At 42.9% G+C, this 14,890-nt stretch overlaps 1 long non-coding RNA gene across 1 annotated transcript; it reads right to left on the minus strand.

Annotated features, from left to right (window-relative positions):
* Nucleotides 1-12,351: 12,351 nt before the first annotated feature.
* LOC118164042 lies at nucleotides 12,352-14,280 on the minus strand. The gene is made up of 3 exons (XR_004749312.1): nucleotides 14,156-14,280; nucleotides 13,002-13,140; nucleotides 12,352-12,705 (listed from the first exon to the last, which is right to left on the minus strand). It is a non-coding gene; the product is annotated as an uncharacterized LOC118164042 (long non-coding RNA).
* Nucleotides 14,281-14,890: the final 610 nt, after the last annotated feature.

Below are 14,890 nucleotides of genomic sequence, written 5' to 3' on the forward strand. Positions count from 1 at the left end.
TAGGGAGGCGTACAGGGCACTTTCTTACATTTGTGTTTTTCCTATTGCCAGTCATCAAGACCTAGGCAGTATATTTAGATCAACTGCCACTGTTTTGCAGAGTTACTAATTTTTCAGTGCCCTGCACATTTCATGCCCTATTTTGAGATCCTGTTATTCCTGTTTGAAGTCAATAGGTGCTCTTAGTGCACAAAAAAATGCAGTCTTGAATGTTAGGCAACTAAATTAAGCTTCCACCTGCCCAGTCCTCCAGGAAACAGCAACACTTGGTGATTGGAAGAGCCCTCGTTATTAAGAGGTAGTTAATTTTACTTTGATGCTTTTCAGTGCATTTGCTAGTATATTATGATCCCACAAATGACTAAGTCGCTTATATATATATATATATATAAAACTAAAAGTCTTGATACGATATTTCAGCTCAGATTTGATACAATAGTAAAAGTTATTTATAAAGGCGATGTTTCCTTTGTAAAATCTTAGGACTGTACACAGAAAGTTTTTATATGCAGAGAAAATGTCAACGTGCAAGCACAGGTATACACACAAGATATTGCTTTCTGTATTTGTGCACTAGGGGCAAAATCTGCTGGCTGATGTAGTGCAGGACCTCAGAATGTCCTTGGGTTCTGTTTGCAAAAACTCAAGCACAATATTGTTGGGTTTCGTCTTTGCTTTAGACTAAGAAAAAAGAAAATATGCATTGTAATGTTGTTGTTGGGTTATGCTCGTACAATCAAGTACATTAGAAAGCATATTCCATGTTATCTGGCTGAGCATTTACCATGCCCTGTACATAAACAGATATTTTAAGTCAGTGTGGCCTTGTTCCAACTTAATTCAGGTTGACAGATGCTGTCATGCTTTCGATGTGGATGAAGTTCACCGAGATTTTGAAGTTTGAAGCTACTACATGCTGCAACAACTACTAGTGCAGTACTGGCAGTTTTCTTAAGTGAATTTAAAAAATGCACCAACCTGGTTTTGCAATCGTATGTTGCAGTGCAAGGTTTTCTCCCAACCAAACAGTTGAAATGCAAGACCAATAAGAAAAATCTCTCAAAAAGATGTGTAAAAGAACTATAAAAGAAAATCATTGTTCCTAGAAATGTAAATGTCAACTGGACTCAATTCTTCCACTTCAATTTCTGCCAAACTCATTCAAATGTTTGGCATTTCCTTTCTCTCTACTGTATGTTTTCTGATTTGGTCAGTTGGGGAGTTGTGCTTTGTTTTTGTTTGGCTGAAGCAACTAAATCAACCCACAATCAAGGTCATTGTAGAAAACCAAACTTTCAGTAAAATCTGAGCAATTTGAACATGACCTCCCCATGTCTGTTCTCTGTTCTCTGACCTACTATTTGTTCTTGTGGTGTTTTAGTCTTTTCCAAAGTCCGCATTTTCCCTCATCCTCATGTTTCTTCTCCTTTCCCATCAGCTCCTTGTTTGCTTAGTGGTGGTCTTTTTTTTTCTGATTTTGCTTTTTACCCGTTTTTCTTTTTTAAAGAGGGTGGGTTTCCCTCTTTAAAGAGGGTTTTCCCCCCTCCTTTTCTCCTCTCAGCTGATTTTTCCTGCTTTGTCTCATTCCGCCTCTATTCCCTTTTGCCCCCCTCTGTCCCTGCACCCCCCTGGCTGCGGCCATAAGGGCAGGGTTGTCAGGTCTCCAAGTGCCAGTAGCTGGGCATGCCTGGGGAGGGCTTTTGCAAGGGCTCCGACACAGCCCCTCTACTTCTCCTCCCTCTGGCTCCCTCTGACTGCATTTCCTGGGTGTAAGGAGGGGCCTTGAAGTGTCCCAGGGACACCCTGCTCTGGTGAGGTGGAGGGGGAAAAGCCATGATGGGGAGGCTTCCATGTTTCTGAATGCATTCCCCTTTCATACAAGAGCAGCCTCAGCTCTTTCTCTTTTCTTGGGGGCTGCAGGGTGGGTTATCAGTGGAGTCCCAGCCCCGTTTCCTGCCTGCAATGCAGTCGTCCTTGCCCTGCCAGTGGCTGCAAAACCCCATGGCTGACAGCAACTGGGTCATCTTGTCCACACGGAGAGCCCTGTTTCTGCGTGCCTGTTCCAGTGCAGGATGTATGCATTTTCTTAATGCTACCCTTATCTGAGTAGATTTGTCTTGGCAATAGACAGACCCTGTTCCTCCAATGTTCTTCTGATCCTTGGCAAGTAACCGTTCAGAGAAATTCTAGTAAAAAAGTGATTTTCATTCTCCAGCTATCCTTGATGTGACTGTAACAGGAATTGCTGGGTCAGAAAAATAGAAATAGGTTTAGAATTGCTTCAGCTTTTGAAGTTTGCATCTTCACAAATTGATTTTAGATTTAAATATACATATATATATAGCCAGTGAGTTTTCCTGACATTTTACCCTAACTGTTGGCTTTGTTGCCATCTCTGCCATTTCACCAAACGATAATTTGCCAAGTCTGTAATGAGGCAGTTGTGTTTATTCTAGGAGTTTACACAGGTCTTCGCTACCTTCATACTGCTCTGGAGGAACAACAGGACGAATCAACCTGTCACATAGTGCCACTGCATAAGCACAGAGACCCCTGGATGTGAGGATGCTGTGAGTTCAGACTGTAGCTGTGCTGCACAATCACTTTTTCTGGAGGTAAAAGATGCTGTATTACATTTGGTAGTAAGAAAAGCAGTGAGGGTAAGGTACATTTCTTAGGTTTGTGTGGTAGAATGCTTGAAAAGTAAGAATATGTTTCATGTCTCTGTTATACTGGCATCTGTTTTCCTCTGTTGTTTTCTTCCGTATTCCACAGGACTTTACATGAAAGGCATAATAGTGGCAGGAATGGATGGGTTAGAGTGGTTTTACTTGCGCTCGGCCTCTAGCTCTTGCCTGCAGATCCACCTCTACTGTTCTTATTACTTGGCTTCATAGAATCTGAATGCTAAGAGTGATAACCAGTTCATTTTCTTCCTCTGTGGCATTGGGGCTAGTCTTTAAAAATTGTTTGCTTCCTTTGTATCGCTGGTTAAATCTGAAAGCAAATAGGAATGTCCTTTCATGTGGTTTCACAAAAGGATGGTTCTGAAAAATCCGTATGTGAGTTTAATTTTGAATCTAAGATAGGCGAGACAAAATTTTCACTTGAAATTTGACGAAGATACACTTTTTTCTATTTAATACTGAAATTTTAAACCCATTTGGTTGTCCACCTGTCAGCTGAGCCTTATGTCAACGCTGAGAAATATAGCTCCATCCTAAAAGTAGCTAAGTGTTTATTAAACAGGAAGTCTTTTCCTTAATAATGCTGCCGAGTGTCTGAACAGATGTGTGAGGGAAGGAATCAAATAATTTAAATAGGTACAGCTCAGAAGAAGAAAAGCTAGTAATCACAAACCATCTCTTCTGGAATAGTATTGAAAAGTATGAAGAACCTGGAGGGCGACGAGGCAGGGAGAGTAAAAAATCACAGCGTTAAGCACTGTTGCACAGATTTGGAAGAGAAAAGATGCAGCAAATTGCTCAGGAAAAAACAGGACTTCTAACATGTGGAAGAGCTGCCCGTTAGTTGATACTTTGGATCAAATTGGCTGTCCTGGCTAGAGGAAGCGTAATTCTGGCCTGCTGCTTCATTTTGCTCCACCTAATAAAAGTTACTTACCCAGCTGCTGAGATCCGTGACCTTGAGAGAGCTCATAAAGAAAAAGGCAGTATTCACAATCAGCCTGTCTTCCGTTTCGACTCCTTGAACTCCCACTGGGCAGTTCCCAGAATGTTATTATGTACAGCAGTTTGCTCCTGGACGTTGGCATTCCTGGGTCAACATGATCCAGTTTTTGCTTGTGAAGTCTGTACAGAGACAAGAAGTATTTTTTCTGTACACTGATACAGATTCGTACCTCTGCATAAGTAAAAGTTAGTCTTGTTTGCCTTTAGATTGTTGCTTCTGATTGTTACGGGATCGAGCAGAGCTGGCCTTCTGTACCAGTGTGATGGTCAGTGGGAAAACCTCATCACACTGCTGAGTGTCCTCAGTACTATAATTTGGGACACTCTCAAAAGCAGAAGGAAAAAACAAAACAAAACAATCTGTTTTGTTTTCTGCCTTCCTCCAGTTTTGTATGTGCACAAATAATACTGAAAAAAAAAAAAAACACATTATTTTGTATTTTTATCACCTTAGCCCTCCTGGGTTCAGTTGTTGCTCTTACCAAAAGCAGAGCCAAAACGCATCTGAAAGTAAAGGATGTGACTGATTTCTTTTTAGAAGGCCTGTTTGAAAATACTCTGACTCCTCACCAAGTGTGTAGTGATGCTGTGTATCTGCCGAGAAGCTCTGGTGTTTTTTGTTTTGTTTTGTATTTTCAGAACTGTTTGGCTGGCAGCCACTCTCCCTGGCTGTGCTAGAAAGACTGATACACTTGCATGGAGAAGTGGTCGTTCACTGGTTTTACATTATCTTACAGATGCAGCTTGGGAAATTAAAAAAAGCTGACAATGTTTATGGTTACTTGCCTGTTCAGCTAGTAACTGAAATCTTAGTAACAGTGCTAATAAATTCAGTCTCCATGCAAAGGGCTCGATTTATTGTCCATACTCTTCTGTGTGCTCCTACTTTGCTGTAACTGCTGCTGGCACCAAGTTCTCCACTCGGCTCCTCCACATACCCTGTGTGGCCCTGGAAAGGCTGTGATAACGTTTAGCCAACATCAGTCACCAGGAGTGAGATTTATGTGAAAAGTTGAGAAGAGGCTGGCAGTCTGGGGCCTGGTCTCTACTTGCTTTCTCTATGAAGTTAATTTGGATGCTGCTTCTAGATTTATTTGCGACTGGTGATCTTGCTGCACATTTCTGTCGGTGATCTCTACACATAGTGGAAAGATTCCTGGCCTTTGAGCAAGTATGCAAAAACACAGCAAAGATAAGCTAAGGAAGCGGTCACGGGGTCTGCTTGTTTGAGTGCATCACTCACTGCTACTGTAGAGAGGTTTGCAAATATAACTACCTGTGTGCATCACCCCTTTTTAAAACTGATTTTAAAATTGCCTTCCATTATGTGCTCTGAAATCTGCTGCTTTTCCCCATTACTGCAATAAAAATTGCTTATGGTAAGTGCTGAAAAGTGTATCATTAGTTCTGTTCCTCCTCCATGGGAATTATTTGTCTTTTACCCTCATCAGTGGGATTTAAGAGCACTGTATTATAATAATAATGGCCTATTTGTTCATCTCTAAAATGTAGTCCTCCTTTCTGTTTGTTTGTTTGTTTGTTTGGGGGGAGAGGTTATTTTTTATGCTTATTTTCTAAAATAAGCAGGGGTTCTAAGGGGAAAATATTTGGTAGCAACAGAGCTTAAATGTGTGTTTGTCTGTCACAGGCAAAGCAACAGCTGGGAGGGGAAAAGCCTTGTAATGTTTTGGGGTCATTACTAACTGCTTGTCAGGCTTTACTCAGAGAAGGATCTGAATTTGGTGGAAATGAGACCAGTGACTGTGTCCTGATTTTTGTATGCTTGCAGTAATTCCGTATCATCTGGGTGAGGTGTTTATAACATTCTCAACTTTTTGCCTCTAAAGCTGTTGACAAGCAGATACATCAGTTGCTTTCTTTGGAGCTAACAAGTATACATACTCTGAGGGCACGTGTCATTTAGGAGTTCATCTGCTTCGTAACAAAGATGTGACCAGCAAAGCTGTGTGCACTGTCTTCTGCCCGACACAGCTCCCTTTTCTCACCCAGCAGATGCGCTGCTGGCTGCTAGCACGGTGTCCCGAGGAAGTACTTCCTTGATGCGCCGCGGCATTGATCCCAGAAAGCTGGGTGGCGATGTGAGAACGCAGGCCTTGAGATGTCCGTCTTTGGGAGATTTATTGTTCTCATAAGGATCAACTTGCTTTGCACTCGTCATTTTTTTTTAAAACTTGGCAAGGATAATGTGAACACTGCTGCTTGTTGGAGCTTGCAATATATATCTTCTTGTCACAAGCAGATGTTGCAGCAGAAGAGATAATGGTGTTGGTCTGGCTGCTCCGAGTTGTCAAGTTGCAAAAAAGTTATTTCACCTCTGTGCTTTGGAGTACCCCTTTAGTCCCCTGGACCCTCCCTAGCAAGGAGATTTCCTCCCAGCTCACCCGCTTTGGCTCCCGGTCCCTGCCTCGTAGCTCCGTGCCTTTGAAGCTGGCGGTAGATGCACCGCGTTGATGCGCCCCAAGTAACAGATGTCGCTCTGGCTTAGGCTGAGTGAATGTTGTCGTTTTGTTTCTAAATAGCATAACAAATAAGGTGCTTGCTGTTTAATTCCGTGCTTGGATGGATAGGCTGTGGGGAGATAGATCTGTGCAGGCTCAGGGACAGCCCCTGCAGCAGCACGGGGCCGTCCGTGGCAGCAGATCAGACCTCTCTTTGCGAGAGCTTATTGCGGGCGGGAGTCACCCCAGCAGACTGAAGCCTGGGGCATTCGCCTGGCACCGGCATCCTACAGAAGCCACAGCCCGGCAGCTCGTCCATCGCTGAGATCCTCATAGGACTGAGCCAAAGCCTCGGGATCCTGTCCTGTGGCCTCAGCGTGTTTTGCAGCGGGTTGCTGCTGAGAGCAGGTTTGGGGAATCTGCCATCCACACAGTTCTCCCTCCCCGAACAGCGGAGGCAGTTTGGCAGCACACCCTTTGGTTTTGTGTGGCGATATCCCTTGCGCAAACCTCCTTTGTTTGTGGTGCTTGGCAGGCAGTATGATTTATCCTAGTTTCATGTGAGGTATTAAGCCTTTTGTGCAAATCTGACTGCGCCCTTTTAGACAGGACCAACGTTTTGTAAGAAGAAAGGTGACAAAGTAGAGATCATTATATATGTTGCTGCCTGTCCTGCTGTGTTCTAACTAAACACCAGCTGCTGAAAGGCTGGATCCCTTTGGAGGGACATCATTCTCAGTTATCAGCTGAAGCACTTTCTGAAAAAACACTTTTTGTTTTAAAGTGGAGAGTTGCATTTGGATGGTCTTTACAGAATTTTAAATGGTTGAACTAAAGCTGTGCAGTAGGCACTTTAGAATAGGGGAGTAAAATAGTATTTCTGAAAATCCAATAATAAGGCTAGCAGTTAGCTTTGTGGACGTGTATAGGTGCTTTACATCCGGAATTTTAGGGGTTTCCCCTCATTTTGAGCACCTAAATTTGCATGGCTAACCTCTTTTTCATACGTGCCACTTCTGATTAAGTGTCCAGAACAAGTAACAGCAATAGATCGTGGAAAACAAACAAAACAGACAAAAAAAGCTGGATTTAAAAATGCACACACACACCAAACCAAACAAACAAAACCAAAAAGAGCAAGCTGCTTCTGCAAGTGTTGGCACTAATTGCTTGGAAATAGTAGAAGGATATTGTGTTGGATTGATAGACTCATCAATTATTTGTAAACAACCGTAAGCAGTTGGTGCTGAGGAATTGCAGTATTTTTCTTTTTCTGCTATTTTTAACCACAGCGGAGGCATCTCTGTCTAGCCAGCAAAATAATTCCAAACTTCCACTAGATGTGCTAGAGGGGAAAATATCACAGGAACCCCTGAGCACTGCTTGTATACTAAAGGCTAGCAGGTTATGTCAATGATGTGTGTTAAATTCAGATTATGTATTTGTTAGGGGAGGTGAAGTAACGGGGGGGGGGGGTTCTCCTGAAACTGGCCTCTCAGAGGTTCTTGGGATCAGCTCGGCCGTTGGCTGTCTTAATACCTCAGTAAATGCTAATTGTACAAGCTTTCTGTTTTGCCTGATGATCAATCAATCAGGCCCAAGTAAGCTGCGAAGCAGGCTGGGATCTTTGGGAGAACTGTTTCGCTGATCTGAGGTTACCTGCAGGTTACAGTGAATCTGGTTTCATCGGAAAGCTGCAAACCCCCTCTGCACTCCTGTGCCTCTAAATGGACCCCCGGCCCCAGCGGGGACATCTGCGAGCAGGAGGGCCGGGTAGAGCTGGAGGCCTTGGGAACAAGGTGTCACTTACCATTATCACAGCTGGGGTCAGCAAAGTCAAATAAGGAAACGAAAGAGAGAGAAACGCCTGATACCTCAGGCAGCTGGCCGCTAACGTTAAGCAGAGCAGCCCTGCAAAAGTGTTTGGTAATTGGCCTTGCTGGATTTCAGACCAGGAACTGAAAATGTGTTCGGTGCCTGAAGGATGTTTTTGGAGAAAGATGAAAGCCCTGTACCTGGTGAGGACACTAAATAAGAGTTTGGCTATAATGACTGTAATCTGGCTACGATATGAACGCATGCCTTCTAGTTCCAAATTTCTGGGCTAGCTGTCGGCTGCATTTACTCCTTTTTTACCTTCTGCAGTCTAGAGATGACAACTTTGGATTTTTGCCTTTGTGTCACCATTAGGAAATTCAGACATCTAAAACACTTTATATCCTGGATAGTACTTCAACAGAGTATTTAAGCAAAAGGAATTAGAAAATCTGTGTGTTTACATCATTGTCATTAAAAATCAGCAGTCTGTGACCATTTTTGTTCATTTTGTTTAGCTTGAAAGATGACTTCCTAGTACTTGATACAGTTCAGGGAAAACAGTCTAGAAGGACAGATTACATTCTAGAAAACTGTGGAAATAATCACCTAACTAGGTTGTTTTTTAAAAATGTTTACAAGCAGGCAGTTCCAAAACTTGCTTCTAAATCGCTAGCTTGCAGCACTGTTACACATGACAGTAAAATAAACTGAGCTGAGCTGGATTTAGATTTGGTGCTTTATAATAGATGAGATGCCTGTTGCTAAAATGTTGAAGCAGGAAGGTTTTTTGAGGTCTTGAAAAATAAAACTAAAAGGGAGAAGTTATAAGGAAAATCTGTTAACAGCTTATACTTGCCGTGCCATCGACACTTGGAAAAAAATATATTTATATTTTTCTAATGTTTTTATAGCGATTATATTCTGAAGTACTATTCTGTTCCCTGAAAAGGAGGGATGTCAGGTGAGCAGTACGGCCAGCACGATGGAAGCTGGAGGGTGGCAGAGAAGGACTCAGTTACGTCTCACTGCAGCAGAGACAGAGCAGTATCCGGGCAGGATGAGCGGCGTGGGGACTTAGCAGTCAAGAGAGCATCAGCTGGAGGTGGGGAGGTTTCAGCTGGCTTGTTGAGCTGAGGCTTTGCAGCGCGGGACATAACACATTGCAGGGGTATCTGATCAGAGAGAGCTGATGTGCCAGAAATCCTGTCAGGACCGGCCCAGATAGGGTTCCCAGTTTGTGCAGCTGCCACTCGTGGAACTTGCATACCCGTCAAGCGGATGGCACTTAGATATGAAATAGGTTTTGTGTTAAGGAGGAGGTCACATCCCCATCTTGTGTCAAAAGCTCGTGTCTGTTTCTGTGCAGGAGAAACCTGTTCCCCAGTGCTTCCATTGCTGAACAGGAAAATCAAACAGATGTGTAAATCTCACTGTAAAACAGATAAATCTTTAGACTGACTGGTTCAAAATAGGTTCCGCTGAATCAACCAACTACTACGTTAATGGGTGGAATTGCTGTCCAAATACAACTCCTGTGCATTCAGCATTAGGCAAGGGGAGGAAAAAAAAGAAGATTAAGCAGTAACTTAATTAAGTTATTTATATTATATATATATATTTATATATAATTACTTACTGCTTAATTAAAGATTATGCAGTAACTTCTCCCCCCAGAAAAGTTATTCCATGAGATTTTTAGGTTATAAACAGCAGGAGCTAATTTCTGGGATCAAAATGTGTGTGTGCATGTGTCTGATCCCAGCTCCAAATTTATAGCAAATGAAATTGCGATGCATCTTCTGTGAATGTATTTCCATTACTGAACCTCTGCTGTTCTTAAATTCCAGCCTCCAACGGGGAATTCTGTGAGAGCATGACGTGGGTGACAGTGGGATATATGGAGAAACATGTAAGTAAAAGAGCAGGGACACTTTCCAGGCCCCTTTCAGAAAGCTTAGTCTTGTCTGGTATACTTTGACCTTTTGAATCAAAAACATTTTCTAGTACGCATAGGGTGAAAGGGATTTTGGTTGCCATATCATGAAAACACTGGAATGATGTTACAAACTTTGGATGCCAGTGAAAATTTATGATAGTTTCCCTTCGGTGAATCCGTCAGGGGAAATCTCAGCCCCTCGTGTGCTGTCATGCTGAACAGCTTGTGGCTCTGCTCCTGGCAGGCTGTCTCCCTTCAGGCAGGGACTAAAACAGTAGTTTTGGCCTCACAGCACTCGTCTCAGCAAATTAATTAAGGCCCTGACTTCTAGATCTGGAAGAAATCAGGATCCCAAATGATCCCTTGAGTCTAGGCCAACTTGTCTGTGATGCAAATGATGATGCTCATCTGACGGGAGTCTGGTGGATTTTGGAGTGAAAATACTGGCTGGCTTACTGAAATGGCTGAACATCCCTGGGAAATGACACTTACAGTTACTAGCTTGGCCAAACTTATTTACAGTAGGCTGTTTGCTATAGAAGTACCCTGAAAAATCTCTCTAAGCACTTTGCAAGTAAATTTTATCTTTGTTGTATCATCAGAAAATGCTGTGTAAGAGAATACCTGCACCTGCTGTATCTCCCATAATTATCCAGAACTCAGCACTGGATTTTGTGTTCCTATTTTTAAAAACCAACTTGCTAAATAGATGTAGAGAATGTTCCCTTTGGAAGAGTGAGTGACCAGCAGTGCAGCGTGAGGGAGGCACTGTGAACCTGGCCTGCCTTCTATCAGCTGAGAGAGCGAAATGAGAAAGGTAAGAGAACAGAATAAATGAGTATGTTTTACGTGCAGGATACTGGCTTGCAAATCTGGCAATGTCAGAGAAAAAAAAACAAACAAACTTTAATGTATTACAAGGCACCTGAGGGATAGTTGGAAACTTTTTTATAAGGAATATAGCTCATCTTCCCTTAATGACAAGATAGTTAACAGAGGGAAAATAGCATTGGCTTGCAAGCATTTAAAAATGAATGTCTTTACAAAAATAGACAGCAAAACACCAGTACTCTGCATCTTGATTGCCAGGTTTTGGATGTGTTTAAAGAAGCTGGCAGCCTTGTGTGAAAAAAGAGCCAAGTAGTTGGTTACAGCTTTGGAGAAGGCAGAGAAAACAAAGAGAAGAAAGCTACACACAGCTCCCATTTGAACGCACTTTGGTTAGACTGAGTTTGCAAACCTTTGGGCCCCATCCTACAGTTTGTTGGGGTTACGCTCAGCAGAGTTACATTCAGAGAGTAACAGGAGGGCCGTGAGAAGTTCCCTGTCAGTTCTTTGCCTGCTTTGTCAGTCCGACAGCCAGCTGGGGATCGCATCGGCCCCCAGGTTTTGCACGGCCAGCAACGAGAGCATCTGCTGGCTGCCAGAGCAGGAAGGCCATCAGTAGCAGTGAAGGCTGTGCTGGCTGCTTGCAGGAAGATGCTTCATGTTGCAGGGAAATGCCCGCTGCAAACCCGTCCAGCAGTTACTTTGCAGTAGCTCTGTGGTTCAACACAGAAGCTGCAAGCTGTCTGGGCAACAGGACAAGTGTGTTTGGGCAATGAAGCAGGGCAAAAAGTTAACTTAATGCTTTTTAAAATAAATTTTCAATAAGTACTGTAGAGCTTGTCTATGCTCAAACTTGCATGGTTTAATTAAACTGATTGTTTAAATCCATTAATATCTGAGTGCATTCAGTTTGTGCTGCTTTTTAAGAGTTTAGCATGCCCTGTAAACTACAGAGCTTATTTAACTTACTTGGAGAATTTGCCATATGTACTTGGTGTAAGAGTCCAAATTGTGAAGCAAGCAACCAGCGTTTCATGTTCTTCTATGCAATATGTGCGTGTCTTCCATTTTGGGAAGATGTAGTGTGCAGACAGTTCATTTGGGATTGTTCACGGCTGTGTGTAGAGGTTCAGTCTGAAACTGTGCAAGTGGTGGGAAGGCTTATTCTCTGTCTTGATCTCTGAGTCTTTTTTTTGTTTTTTTTTTTTAAACACATTTGGCCTTTGAGAACCAGGCAAAGGCATTAGACTGAAATTCCAAGGAAGAAGGAATTGCTTATGTATGTTTGACTCTATGTAGTTTGTGCACTTATAAGGCAAAGCAATTTACATGTCAGCAATTTCTCCTCCAACATGAGACCGGCTGCAATATTGCAGATCTCCGCTGCTGGTTGGCAAAATGTTGATGACAGCAGAACAGGACACACACACATACAAATGTAAAATATCTAATTAAATTTATTTAAAAAAACAAGGAGCAGCTCCATAAACTGAACTTTAACAGAGTGAAGCAATAACAAATCTATATTATACAAAACTCCTCCAGAAGGATATTAACTTAAAAAAAAAAACAAGAACAACAACAAAAACAACAACAAAACAAATTAACAGGAAAGAAATGTAGAGTATCTAATGCTAAGATTTAAGAGTGTGAATCCCTGTGAGAGTAAATGTTTAGACAGAACTTTTAGCTGCAGTGAATATTATTGCTTCCTTAAAACAAATAAAGTAGAAAAGGATATAAGACAGCCCTCATTGTTTATGGATCTTCACGAAGGAGGCAGTGTATATGCAGTGACCCATGTTTTTGCCTGTTTGTCCTAACACCTCCAGGTACCCAGTGTTAATTAACAAAGGTACGTGGTATTTTGTACTTCAGAGTGGCAGCTGCACTGCAGGACATGCGGCACGCAACAGTTGTGCAGTAGGGTAGGTGAAAGCGTCCAAGCAGGAGTAGTAGAAAATGACAGCACCTAGGTACACAAGTGACAGGAGCAGAATCATTTTACACAGGTAGCAGTGTGTAGATGAAGAACATGTCTTCATCTTACCTAGATGAATGGGCTAATTTGGCTGAAGTCTATTATTTGCCTTTGCTTTTTATATGTTTAATGAGTGTTTCAGGAGGGAAATGGGAAAGTAGCTCTGACAAATCTATTTTCCAAAATGTTCTAGGGAAAGTTCCAGACCTGGGTTAGTCTGCCACCACCACCAAAACAAGTATCCCTTTTCTTGTGGTTAAAGAAAATCATGAACAAAGCTACGTCACCAGAGGTGTGAGCATGAAGTGAAGAAGGCGCCTTTCACTGCTTCCAAAAGGGGCTCCACGTTTCTCTTCCACACAAGGTAACTCTGTACCCAGGCGGTCCCGGTACATGCAGGACTTGGAGCAGACCTCAGCCTAGATCCTGGAATGCAGAAAACAGCTGTTTTGCCTATAAATAAACCAAGAGGCTCTTCTCATACGAGGCTTTTTTTTTTTTTTTTTTTAAACAGATATGCCGTAGAAATGAAGTGTCACTTTAACTGTTGGTGTTTGAAGTCGGAGTATGTGGTAGTAGCAGGATTCACATTCTAATCTGTGAAAGTCACACTGTGATCAGGTTTCAGCCTTATCGCCTGGGTATCATGTTTCAGTGAAAGCACTTGTACTGCAAGAGGTAAAGCTGTCAGCCTGTCAGTTTCCAATCTCCAGAGTGCCAGAGGTTTATATTTTGGGTAGAGGACAAAACTCCACTGGATTTAGTCAAAAACATCTTCATGCACCAGAGATTGTTTTGTTTGTTTGTTTGAATCACGTGCTAAATTATGCAAAATATTTTAAGCATTTGACAAAGATTTTTACTTGGGAGATGTGGGGGAGGAAGCCAGTGTGATCTCCTGGACACCTGTTTTTTTGTTTGTTTGTTTGTTTTTGTGGTTGAATCTGCAGAGCAGCAGCAGTAGGAATGGCCTTGGCAGTGGGCTTAGACCCTGGTGACAGCTTCTCAAAGCAGCCAGCTAGCTCGGCTGCTTCTGTTCTGCCCCGGGCCACTCTCACATACTGGCCCTAGGGAACTGTGGTAATGATTAAATGATGGGAATGCATTACACAGCGGGCCACTGTGGCACTAAATGGGGAAAACTTGTTGGGCATCTGACCAGCCCCCAGAAGTACCAACAGCTGTTTAAGGGGCACAAATCGAGTATTTTTATTAGCCCCCAGATATAGGGCTTCCACTTGCTATTGCACTCCAATCACCCATTACTGGACACGTAGCGGCCCACGCTTGGCCATACTCACGCTAGTGGAAAACTAGCAGTTTTCCTCCTGTCAGAACAAGCTTTCAGTTGCAAGGATGATTTTCCTTTACAAAGTCTAGCTTTGCACCAGCCTTGCTGAACAGGAGCAAGCTGGGACAAGAGCAGAGCCAGCAAACTTACTGACAGTGTTCGATCCGCCCAGTATGAGAACAGCCCAAGCCTCCCTTGCCCCAGCCGTGTGGAGCAGTTTCCACAGCCATGGGCTTGCAGCGACTGCTGTTGGAGAGAGATGGGCAGCAGCCAGATCCCAGCAGAATGATCTTCCTTAAACGCTTCTGGTTGCTTTTTAAGGGGCTGGCTAGGGGCCACCGTTTGTTTGTCATCTCTGATTGCTTGGGCTGGAGGGAGGGCAGAAGCTTTTAACCCTGATCCTTTCTGTCTGTCCCTCTTCCTGAGTGGCTGATGGAGCAATCGGAGATTAAGGAGAGAGCAACTTCGTTTAAAGGAACCTGCTACCCAGTTTTGGAGGTGAACCGCAGCTCCTTTCTTGAAAGGAGCTCTGTTACCTGTTCAGTCTTTTCTCTCTCTGCCACCAGCCTAACGTGTAAATGCCCCATCTTCTGAACAGGACTGCCAGTCCCAAAAGTAAAAGGGAAAACCATTGAATTATGTTTAGCGGGCCTTGACATCCTTGTATTTGCTTTGTGAAAAAAAAAAAAAAAAAAAAATGGAAGAAAGAAAAAATCAGAAGCCCAGATTGGCATCCTGTCCCAGTTAGGTAACTGGAGGAGCTGGGAACTTGAGTTCCCAGTTGATGGCTTTTTTTTTTTTTTTTTTCTTTTTCCCTCTCTCTTTAAATTAAAACCAAGCAAAACTATCCAAAACCCAGTAAAGGAACCTTAGTGGCTGTTCAGC

This window comes from Oxyura jamaicensis, chromosome 3 (assembly GCF_011077185.1).
Source record: "Oxyura jamaicensis isolate SHBP4307 breed ruddy duck chromosome 3, BPBGC_Ojam_1.0, whole genome shotgun sequence".
Classification (NCBI taxonomy): domain Eukaryota; kingdom Metazoa; phylum Chordata; class Aves; order Anseriformes; family Anatidae; genus Oxyura; species Oxyura jamaicensis.